The following is an 11303-nucleotide window of genomic DNA, read 5'->3' as shown; positions in this document are numbered from 1 at the left end:
TTATTTTTGTAAATCTTAGTATTTTGTGTATAAGATATTTGTCTTTAATCTAATATTGTGTTATCATTCTTGTGACAGGATATGGCTGAGTGGTGATGTCAGGGAAGAATGCAGGAACAGAAAACAAACAAGGTACTGCAGTTCAAAAAGACGCATTGTGCGCCATTTTATTTTAAATACAAAAAGAAAACACTGCTCACAGAGCAAAATAAAATATTTAAACAAAACAAAGTCACAATCACAAACAATAACAAAACCTAAGGTCAGGCTGGGCAAGCGCCTTCACTGTTCCTTAGTTTGTTGTTTTGTAGTTATGTTTTTACTCGCCTCTCGCTCTCCCGCACTCTCCACTGTACACACCCACCCAGAGTGCAGAGAGCTGTGGGTTTATATACAGGTGGCCATCTCCTGATTAGCAACAATTACACAATTAATTAATTTGGGAGATGGCCACCTTCTGCACAAGGTTTTTAATCTCTCCTGGGCCCTGTTCCTCGTGGCTGGTTAACTGAGTTAGCCGGATAACTCTCAGGATAACTTGACAGAAGCTTTTTCCGTTCCTCGAAGCAAGTTTAAAGTCTAGCCGACTAAGTTACCATAGCAACACATCCTTAATCTTAAACCTGCTCCAGCGCAGGCTAACTTAAAGTTAGCCTGGTCTGTGAATAAAAACTCGTACTTCTACCCAATGAAAGCACTTGACACACCCCTCTAAAATTAAAATGGCAGCGCCCTTCCTTAGAGATCCCATAGATCAAGGAGCAATTTCAATTAGATTAGCTTTTTGTAGGGAAAAAGTACTGAGAGTTCGCCAAGATCCTTTGCATCATTCAGATGTTTTTTTATTTGAGCGCTATAGATTCGGTCGGCATGGTATAATTTACCTAATAAATCTACTTGAGCCGTACATTGTCCATACCACCCGGCGCAGCCGTGCTTTGACAGTAACACAGACTATATGCATAGGGCTGCACTTTTGCTAGTGGCACATTCCTATACTGAGTTGGCGATGCTGAAAATATTGGCAAAGCCACTGCATGCCCTGCAGTCCGAAGGGTCTATCTCACCCTAAAGGGATTTCTTAATGTGTTCATCACATTTCCGGGACATACAAGGGGAAACGCCATCAAAGAGGGCTTCTATGCCGTCGCAGGTAATTTCCTATGTTATATGCAATTTAATGAATAGGTAATCCCATCATTATCATTTATTAAGTAGGCTACATTATTATGCAGAGTTCCCCAACGTCACTGGTGCTGTGGACTGTAGTCAGAACCCCATCAAGGCACCCTCAGGACCAAATGAGGTGGATTTTGTGAACAGGAAATCCTTTCACAGCATTAATGTACAGATACTTATGACGTTATCACTTACATGAAATTAAAAATGAGCTATAATTCAGCAGCTGATGCAAATAATCCAACATTTTAATGACAATTATATAATGCCTGTGCTAGACAGTAGGTGTCAGACTTTGGATAATATCCATGACTTGACCTCAATTATTCTCAGATGATCTGTGACTCCACCTGAGAGTCTGCATTGTGTTAGAGATTCGAGGAAGGTATAGGAAATAATCTTATTTGTCAAAAATCATTGCTTTTTTTTTAAGTGATCAGTTCATCTTGCTCATTTGGTTGTTAGTAGCTTACTGATCCAAGAATCTCATCAAGCAGCTTCTTGAAGGATCCCAGGGTGTCAGCTTCAACATTACTGGGGAGTTGGTTCCAGACCCCCACGATTCTTTGTGTAAAAAAGTGCCTCCTATTTTCTGTTCTGAATGCCCGTTTGTCTAATCTCCATTTGTGACCCCTGGTCCTTGTTTCTTTTTTCAGGTCGAAAAAGTCCCTTGGGTCGACATTGTCAATACCTTTTAGAATTTTAAATGCTTGAATTAGGTTGCCGCGTAGTCTTCTTTGTTCAAGACTGAATAGATTCAATTCATTTAGCCTGTCTGCATATGACATGCCTTTTAAACCAAGAATAATTCTGGTTGCTCTTCTTTGCACTCTTTCTAGAGCAGCAATATCCACATCATCATCTGGATCTGGATTAGGAATAATAGGAACTCAGGAATAATTTCATCCGTTTTACATAACACACACAATATAGCCTGCATATAGAGAACCATTACATGACAGACCAGGCACTATTAACTTACATCAGTAGGTTCCTTTGCTGGGTCCAAAATTATTGGTGGTGGCTGCAGCAGGATCACTGAATGTCCAGTCACTGCAAAATGTGCGCATGGTTTCCTCAGATACGAATTCTGAGAAAGCTCAGAGATTGAGGTGCTCTTACCTTTGAAATAAGACCCCTCACAGTGCTGCCAGCCTCTTCAGAGGAACTGCCCCCAGCAATGCCCTCTATCATTGGCCACCTTGATTGTGCTGGAGGGCCAGTTACTCTGTAGGTGTGAAGTCAGGAGCCGCAGGTCCCCCTCTAGTCTTTTGCCGTTCCACCCTCTTCTTGTTCGCTGATATTATAAAACACATCTCATTGACAAGTCATTCTACACAATGACATGCTATAATTAGTATAAATACTTATCACTTTGAATAATGTTTTTATACTTTACTTTAACCTGCTGCCAAGTCTGTTTAATGCCCATGGGATTGTTTCTACATGTATGGGAAAGAGAAATACCTAATCATTTCCTGTTAATTTGGCTACAAAGTTAAAGAAACACCAATTATATCAGACAGATTAAATAGTACAACATAATACTACAGTATTATATATTTTAAAAAGAACAAGGACAAATTATGACAAAACAATAGAGAGCTAACCATTCTCATGCTGCAAACTCTCAGTCTATGTTACATTCCATCACTACAAGCATGCAGATTTAAATTGGACGAGTGTGAAATACTTATATTGGGGTAAATACATAGCCTGTGTAATAAAAAATAAATTAAAAAAAAAACTTACGCATTTAGCTTATCTGCAATTGTTGTCCATGCTTCCTCTCTGGACTTGGAAACAGCAGCAGTGTTGCATTTAGTTGTCATAATGCTTTACAGTGGCTCTCAAAAGTATTCACCCCCCTTGGGCTTTTCCAAATTTTATTGTGTTAAAACATGGAATCAAAATGGATTTAATTAGGAGATTTTGCCACTGATCAACACAAAAAAGTCCATAATGTCAAAGTGAAAAATAAAATCTACAAATTGTTCTAAATTAATTACAAATATAAAACAGAAAATAACTGATTGCACAAGTATTAACCCTTTGCTGTGACACACCTAAATAAGCTTTGGTGCAACCGACTGCCTTTATAAGTCACATAATTAGTTGAATGGAGTCCACCTGTGTGTAATTACGGTGTTTCACATGATTTCAGGTTAAATACACCTGTCTCTGGGAGATCCCACAGTTGGTTAGTACATTTCCTAACAAAAACGACATCATGAAGACGAAGCAACATTCAAAGCAAATCCGGAATAAGGTTCTTCAAAAGCACCAATCACGGGTCGGATTTAAGAGCATTTCCAAGGCATTGAATATCCCCCAGAGCACAGTAAAGTCCATTATTAAGAAATGGAGAGAATATGGCACAACTGTGAATCTGTCTAGAACAGGCTGTCCTCAAAAACTGAGTATCCAGGCGAGAACAGCACTAGTCAGGGAGGCCACCAAGAGACCTATGGCAACTCTAAAGGAGTTACAGTCTTCCAAGGATGAGCTGGAAGACACTGTGCATATGGCAACAACAGCCCGAGTGCTTCACAAAACTGGCCTTTAGGGAGAGTGGCAAAAAGAAAGCCATTGTTGAAAAAAACTCACATCAAATCTCGGCTAGAGTTTGCCAGAAGGCATGTGGGAGACTCTGAGACCAAGTGAAAGAAGATTCTATGGTCTGATGAGACCAAAATAGAGCTTTTTGGCCTCAATGTTAAGCGCTATGTTTGGCACAAGCCTAACACTGCACATCATCCTAAGAACACCATCCCTACTGTGAAGCATGGTGGTGGCAGCATCATGCTATGGGGATGCTTCTCTGTGTCAGGGCCTGGAAAGCTCGTGAAGATAAAGAGGGCAAAATGGATAGAGCAAGGTACAGAGAAATCCTGGAGGAAAACCTGCTGAAGTGTGCAAGAGACCTGAGACTTGGGAGAAGATTCATCTTCCAGCAGGATAATAACCCTAAACATACAGCCAAAGCCACACTGGAGTGGCTTAAAAACAAAAAGGTCAATGTCCTGGAGTGGCCCAGTCAAAGCCTGGACATCAATCCAATTGAGAATATGTGGAAAGTGTTGAAAATTGCTGTTCACCAAAGGTCCCTATCCAACTTGATGGAGTTTGCAATTTTGCAAAGAAGATGGGCAAAAATTGCAATGCCCAGATGTGCAAAGCTGGTAGAGACTTATCCAAATAGACTCACGGCTGTAATTGCTGCCAAAGGTGCCTCTACCAAATATTGACTCAAGGGAGTGAATACTTATGCAATCAATTATTTTCTGTTTTGTATTTGTAATTAATTTAGAACAATTTGTATATTTTATTTTTCACTTTGACATTATGGACTTTTTTTTGTGTTCATCGGTGTCAAAAACTCCTAATTAAATCCATTTTGATTCCATGTTGTAACACAATAAAATGTGGAAAAGTCCAAGGGGTGAATACTTTTGAGAGCCACTGTATATTCTTCAAAACTTTCCATTATAAGCTCTTGCTCAGTCAGGCTGAAAAAAGTTGCTCTCTCTTTCAACGTCATCTTTCGTGAAGATCATTGTTTCAGTGCTTTGCGATTCTCCCTTTTGAGGTAGCAATTATCCAGATTTCTTAAGTCGGAATCGAGTTAACGAGACATTTTTAGCCTGTATTTGCCGTTGAGGAACGGAGACAGCCGACTTCAATTATCGGGTTAACTGAATCTGGCCAACCTCTGATTATCCTGAATTAGTTAAACCAGCTACGAGGAACAGGGCCCTGGCAGAGGACAAGTTTACTAACCTCTTCTCTGCCAGAACACATTTCAACATAAAATCAAAACAATAACAAAACAAAACGCATGCACAGCTACGCCATCATAACAATAACAAATACAATAAATAAATCATAATAAACAAATATGACCCAGGGACGGAGGGGGAGACCCCGTTCCAAAAATAACGTACAGGGCTGCTTGCCCTGTTACAATTCTCTACCCAGTCGAGGCTACATTATTTCCAAGCAATCCGCAACAGTTTAAACTGAATAAGCACAAATCTATAGTGTATACGCTTGTAAAAATGTAGGTGTTATACAATACAAGCCAGATAGAGAGCAGATACTAGCAGGCCTGTATAAAATACATTGTTAAAGGCAGGACCTCTTTGTTTGTTTCCATGATTAAAGGGTTGCACAAGCCAGACAGTTTAAATACACTTCCTCCATGCTGCATACCCCAGACAGTTTAAATACATGCTGGATACCCCATACAGTTTAAATACACTTCCTCCATGCTGGATACCCCAGACAGTTTGAATACACTTCATCCACACTGGATACCTGTCACAAAGATGGCTGTAGTGGGTGACATCAGACCAGAAACCAGGAAACAAACAAAAGAGATGGAGTTTGGTGAAGCTGAGCGAATGGTCTCGCTCAGCATTTAATAGCGTACAGGCAGGCAGAAAATAAAAGGTTGTAAGACAAACAAGACACAGGACACGGCACTCGTAGCCAAAACAAAAAGGCAAACAAAATGGACTATACAGACAAAACATGGAGAGCTTCTATTTTAACTATTATTATTATTATTATTATTATTATTACAATTACCTCCTTCTCCAATCCCATTCTCCACTCACCGAACACACAACCCCGACTGAGTGAAAACATGCTGCTTTTATGCTCGATTGCTAATCAATCATTCAATTGGAGTTGCGGTACAACTGCACATGAATTACTAAAGTGCAATTCCTCGTGCTCACATATTATTACATTTTACTTGCACGTGAAGTGCTGTGCAATCTCGTGCCTAAATACTAATATACATTTTAAACACTTGTGTTACACAGACCCGTTTATATCCCGGAAACCAATGACTAAACACCAAAATTAACACACAACACAAAATACACACAGGGGCGGGCACTTTGCCACAATACCTCAGACAGTTTAAATACACTTCATCCATGCTGGATACCCCAGACATTTTAAATACACTTTATCCATGCTGTATTGTAGTACTGTATTGTACTGTTAAGACATCTACATATGGGTTTCACTTTACCCTAACTGCACATTTTCGAGAAACCACCATCTTCTTCCTGTCAAATCACTGCGATCAACTACTGACACAAGAAGACTATTCCCATTGTTACAAACTTATACTTGAAAATATCTCTATCTACAGCAGCTAGTACCCAAGAGTGCTGTAGATTGAGATCAACATTATATAGTGCCTATAGCAAGTATTCACCACCCTTGGACTTTTTCAGTTTGTTGTGTTACAACCTGAAATCTTGATGCATTTAAATGGGAATTTTTTTCCCTTTGATTTACACAACCTACTCAACACTTTGAAGAGGCAAGAGATTTTTTATTGTGAAACAACAGTTAATGAAAAAAAAAAAACTTTAATGTCTTGCTTGTATTAACCTCCCTGAGTCAATACTTTTTAGAACCACCTTTGGCAGCAATTACAGCTGTGAGTCTTTTGGGGTAAGTTTTGGGGTTTGCACAACTGGATCGTGCAATATTCGTCCATTCTTGGCAAAATTATTCTAGCTCTGTCAAGTTGGATGGGGATTGTTGGTGGACAGCAATCTTCAAGTCTTGTTACAGATTCTCAATCGGATTCAAGTCTGAGCTTTGACTGGGCCACTCTAGCACATTCACTTTCTTGTTTTTAAGCCACTCCAGTGTCGCTTTGGCTGTGTGCTTGGGGTCATTGTCCTGCTGAAAGGTGAATCTTTGACCCTGAGCAGGTTTTCCTTAAGGATTTGCCTGTATTTAGCTCCATCCATTTTGCCCTCTACCCTAACAAGCTTCCCAGTCCGTCGATGAAAAGCATCCCCATACCATGCTTCACAGTAGGGATGGTGTTATCTGGGTGATGTGCTGTGTTGAGTTTGCACCTGACATAACACTTTTTTAATTGATTAGTTTTTTTCAACCCCCATTTTTTTCACACATTGTAATTGTTGAGAAGGTTGTGTAAATCAAAAGAAAAAAAAAATCCAATTTAATGCATCAAGATTTCAGGTTGTAACACAACAAACTGTGAAAACATCCGGGGGACTTATGACGGCTGATCCGTTGACGCATTTATAGACTGCATTTAGGCCAAATAGTTCAATTTTTGTTTCATCGGACCACAGGATCTTTTGCCACATCTTTTCAGTCTCCCGCATGCCTTTTTGGAAATTCCAAGCAGGATTTTACATGAGCTTTTTTTCAGAAATGGCTTCCATTGTACCACTCTTCCATACAGGCCAGATTTGTGTACCTCAGCTATTGTTGACACTTGGTCAGTTTCTCCCATCTCAGCCATGGAACGCTGATGTCTTTCAGAGTTGTCATTGGTCTCTTGGTGGCTTCTCTGATCAATGCCCTTCTTACCCAGCTGCGGAGTTTGGCAGGACGACCTGCTCTAAGCAGATTCTGGATGGTGTTGTATAGCATCCACTTCTTAATGATCGACTTGACTGTGCTCCAAGGGATATTCAATGCCTTTGGAAGTGAATATACCCCTCCTCTAATCAACTTTATCCCAGAGTTGTTTGGAAAACTCCCTGGTCTTTATGGTAGTGTCTTTGCTCTAAATGCACTACCACTAACTGTGGGACCTTACAGAGACAGGTGTATTTAATCTGAAATCATGTGAACCACTTTTATTGCACACAGATGGGCTCAGTTTGACTTGTGTGAATTCTGAAGGCAATTGGTTGCATCTGAGCTTATTTAGGAGTGTCACAGCAAAGGGGGTGAATACTTATCTAATGACGACTTTGCAGGTTTTTATTTTTAATTGATTAGTTTTTTTCAACCCCCATTTTTTTCACACATTGTAATTGTTGAGAAGGTTGTGTAAATCAAAGGGAAAACAAATCCAATTTAAATGCATCAAGATTTCAGGTTGTAACACAACAAACTGTGAAAACATCCAAGGGGGGTGAATACTTCCTATAGGCACTGTAAATATCTCTATCTACAGCAAGAGTGCTGTAGATGAACAGAGATCAACATTATACATTTGTAGTTTCACGTCAAGTCCAAAAAGGGGATATGGAGTCATACTGCTTGATTTATATTCAATTGAACTCAGAGAAAAAAACCACTAGAGATCAATCTTTATTAAACAAAATAAAAAGACAAATTTTCCAAGTATTCCCTTCTCAAACAAACACCTTCTTCAGCCCGCCTTTAAGAAAAGCAGTATGACAAAATACACAAAAAAACAATAGAATGGCAAACTAGATGCTCGAAAATACAGACATAGAACACAAATTTGCAGCTTTTTGGCAGAAGATCAGATCTATAACATCAATGCTTTTGTTGTTTATTTAGTGGTATAAACTCAGTGCCAGATAAAAGAAAGCTTTGTGATAGCCCATTGTATACTATACGATTCTGTATCAACATAATTGTATAAATACAGTAAACCAAACCAGAATAACTAGTAAAAAGCAACCGTCTTTGACTGTACTCTGTATATCAGGTGCTGTTATGGAATGGGTGTGCATGTAAGCTTGAGGGTGATTTGGTTTTGTAGTCTCATGACACAGAAAGACAATGCCCTGGATAGCTAGAGATACCAAGAGGATTTCTAGCAGGCAGCCAATAACACTAGTTGTTTTACTTTCACAAAAAACAGTGCAAATTGTGGGACCCCAGTGGTTACAGGGCCACAGGCCATACAGCCCATCATTACTATTACTAGTGTCCTTGTGTCTTCATCTGACTTTACAAGGAAACAACCGGACAGGGTTTAAGGTGAGTGCAGTAATCTAGGAAGCACAAATACAGGCCTTGGAACACTTGTATCTAGGTGTTTACACCAAAAACACAATCTGCACTATTTTTTGTGAAAGTAAAACAACTAATGTAGTAACCCCTGTAATAACCCTGCAATTAGGTCATTACTGTGGGCATCCTCTTACTTCTTCAGTCTGGTGGTAGCGGCTCATGCACTGCATACAGAATGTTATTAATATATTATAAATAGGGTCACTGTGACAGATGCACTTTTAGACCTGTTGTACATACACAATCAGTAAATATTTGTAATGTAGCAATCAGGCATTACTGGACTAACTGTACTGTACTTGAGTGGTAACATGCTTTTGTATCATTTTAAATTCATTCTGTCCCGCTGACCTGTATATTTATATTGAGCATTTTCTGTCAGATTAAAGTTACTGACTTTTCTTTTCATTTCGAGGTTTTAAATACTGAGCTTTTTTCACTCCCATGAATTCAGTTCTCTCCTTTATGTTTCATGGATTGTGGCAGGGCTGAGGCCCTCACCTGTAAATAGTGGGTTTTGCTTAATTGTAAATAAAACACAATAAAATTCAAATAACGTTTGTGCTAGATATGGCAGGACTGACTAATTGAGTTGATTGACTAATTGATTATCAATGAACCCTGGCCACATACCTTTAAAAAGGAGTGAAAAGCCCATTTATTTTTCTACAAGCAGGGACACTGTTGGTAATTTTGGCTGGCTCGCTGTATAATTATCAGGGTGAGCAAACAAAGGACTAAATGGGTGTAGAATGGGATTCCAGTGTTTAGAAGAGGGATTCATTTTGGGGAAATTTAATCCCACAAGAGTACATTTATATTTGAGTCAGGGAGAAGGTTCCTGGAGTCATACCTCCCTTAGTGGGAGCAGTGCCAATCCACTTGATACCACTGTTTAGTTTTGCCTTTTTTGTATTTATTTTGATGTACATTTTTGTATATGTCCTCTTGCACTATGACTACCATTGTTGGTACCCATGTAGACGCCACCTACCTCTGCATCTGCTGGTTTTCTGTCTCTCTCAGCGGATCCCCTCACTTGTACGAGAACACCTGTTACAAGGACTAACAATGTGCACAACTTATTGCTAGAGAATATATTTGCATATACAGTACAGGTAATTTCATATTGCCCAAATATTATTAAGTTTTATTTACATTAAAATAAATTGGTTATGTTAGCAATTGAGACAGTATTATACAGTGCCTATAGAAAGTCTATACCCCGTTGAACTTTTTTCACATTTTGTTGTGTCAGTGCCTCAGAGTTTCAGGCATTTAAATGAGGATTTTTTTCCACTTATCTACACACCATAGTCCACACTGTTAAGGGGAAAAAAGTTATATATTAAAAATACAAAACTGAAAGATCATAATTGGATAAGTCTCTACCCCCTGAGTTAATACTTGGTGGAAGCACCTTTGGCAGCAATTATAGATGTGAGTCTATTTGGATAGGTCTCTACCAACATTGCACACCTAGATTTGGCAATATTCCTTGGGGAGCGTTGATGGACAGCAATCTTCAAGTCATGCCACAAATTTTTGATTGGATTTAGGTCGGGGCTCTGACTGGGCCACTCAAGGACATTTACCTTTTTGTTCCTTAGCCACTCCAGTGTAGCCTTGGCTGTGTGCTTTGGGTCGTTGTGAACTTCCGTCCCAGTTTCAGCTTTCTTGCAGAGGGCAGCAGGTTTTCCTCAAGGACTTCTCTGTACTTTGCTCCATTCATTTACCCTACTATCCTGACAAGTGCCCCAGTCCCTGCTGATGAGAAACATCCCCATAACATGATGCTGCCACCACCATGCTTCGCAGTAGGGATGGTGTTCTTTGGGTGATGCGCTGTGTTGGGTTTGAGCCAAATGTAAAGCTTTGCATTTAGGCCAAAAAGTTCAATTTTTGTTTTGTCAGACTACAAAACTTTTCGGCACATGGCTACAGAATCTCCAGGGTGTTTTTTTGCATACTTTAAACCGGATTCAAGGTGGGCTTTCTTGAGTAATGGCTTACTTCTTTGACCAGTCTTGGCCATAAAAGCCTGTAGCTCTTGCAAAGTTGCCATTGGCATCTTGGTAGTCTCTCTGATCAGTCTCATTCTTGCTTGGTTTGGAGGGATGGCCTGATCTAGCCAGGGTCTTGGTGGTGCCATGCACCTTCCACTTCTTAATAATCGTCTTGACCGTGCTCCAAGGGATATTCAAGGTCTTTGATATTTTTTTTATACTCATCCCGATCGGTGCCTTTCAGCAACTTTGTCCCAGAGTTCTTTTGAAAGCGCCTTGGTGCTCAAGGTTGAGTCTGCTTTGAAATGCATTACCCAGCAGAGGGAACCTACATGA

This window comes from Polyodon spathula, chromosome 7 (genome assembly GCF_017654505.1).
Source record: "Polyodon spathula isolate WHYD16114869_AA chromosome 7, ASM1765450v1, whole genome shotgun sequence".
Taxonomy (NCBI): domain Eukaryota; kingdom Metazoa; phylum Chordata; class Actinopteri; order Acipenseriformes; family Polyodontidae; genus Polyodon; species Polyodon spathula.
The sequence above is the reverse complement of the archived record's forward strand: the minus strand, read 5'-3'. Positions refer to the sequence as shown.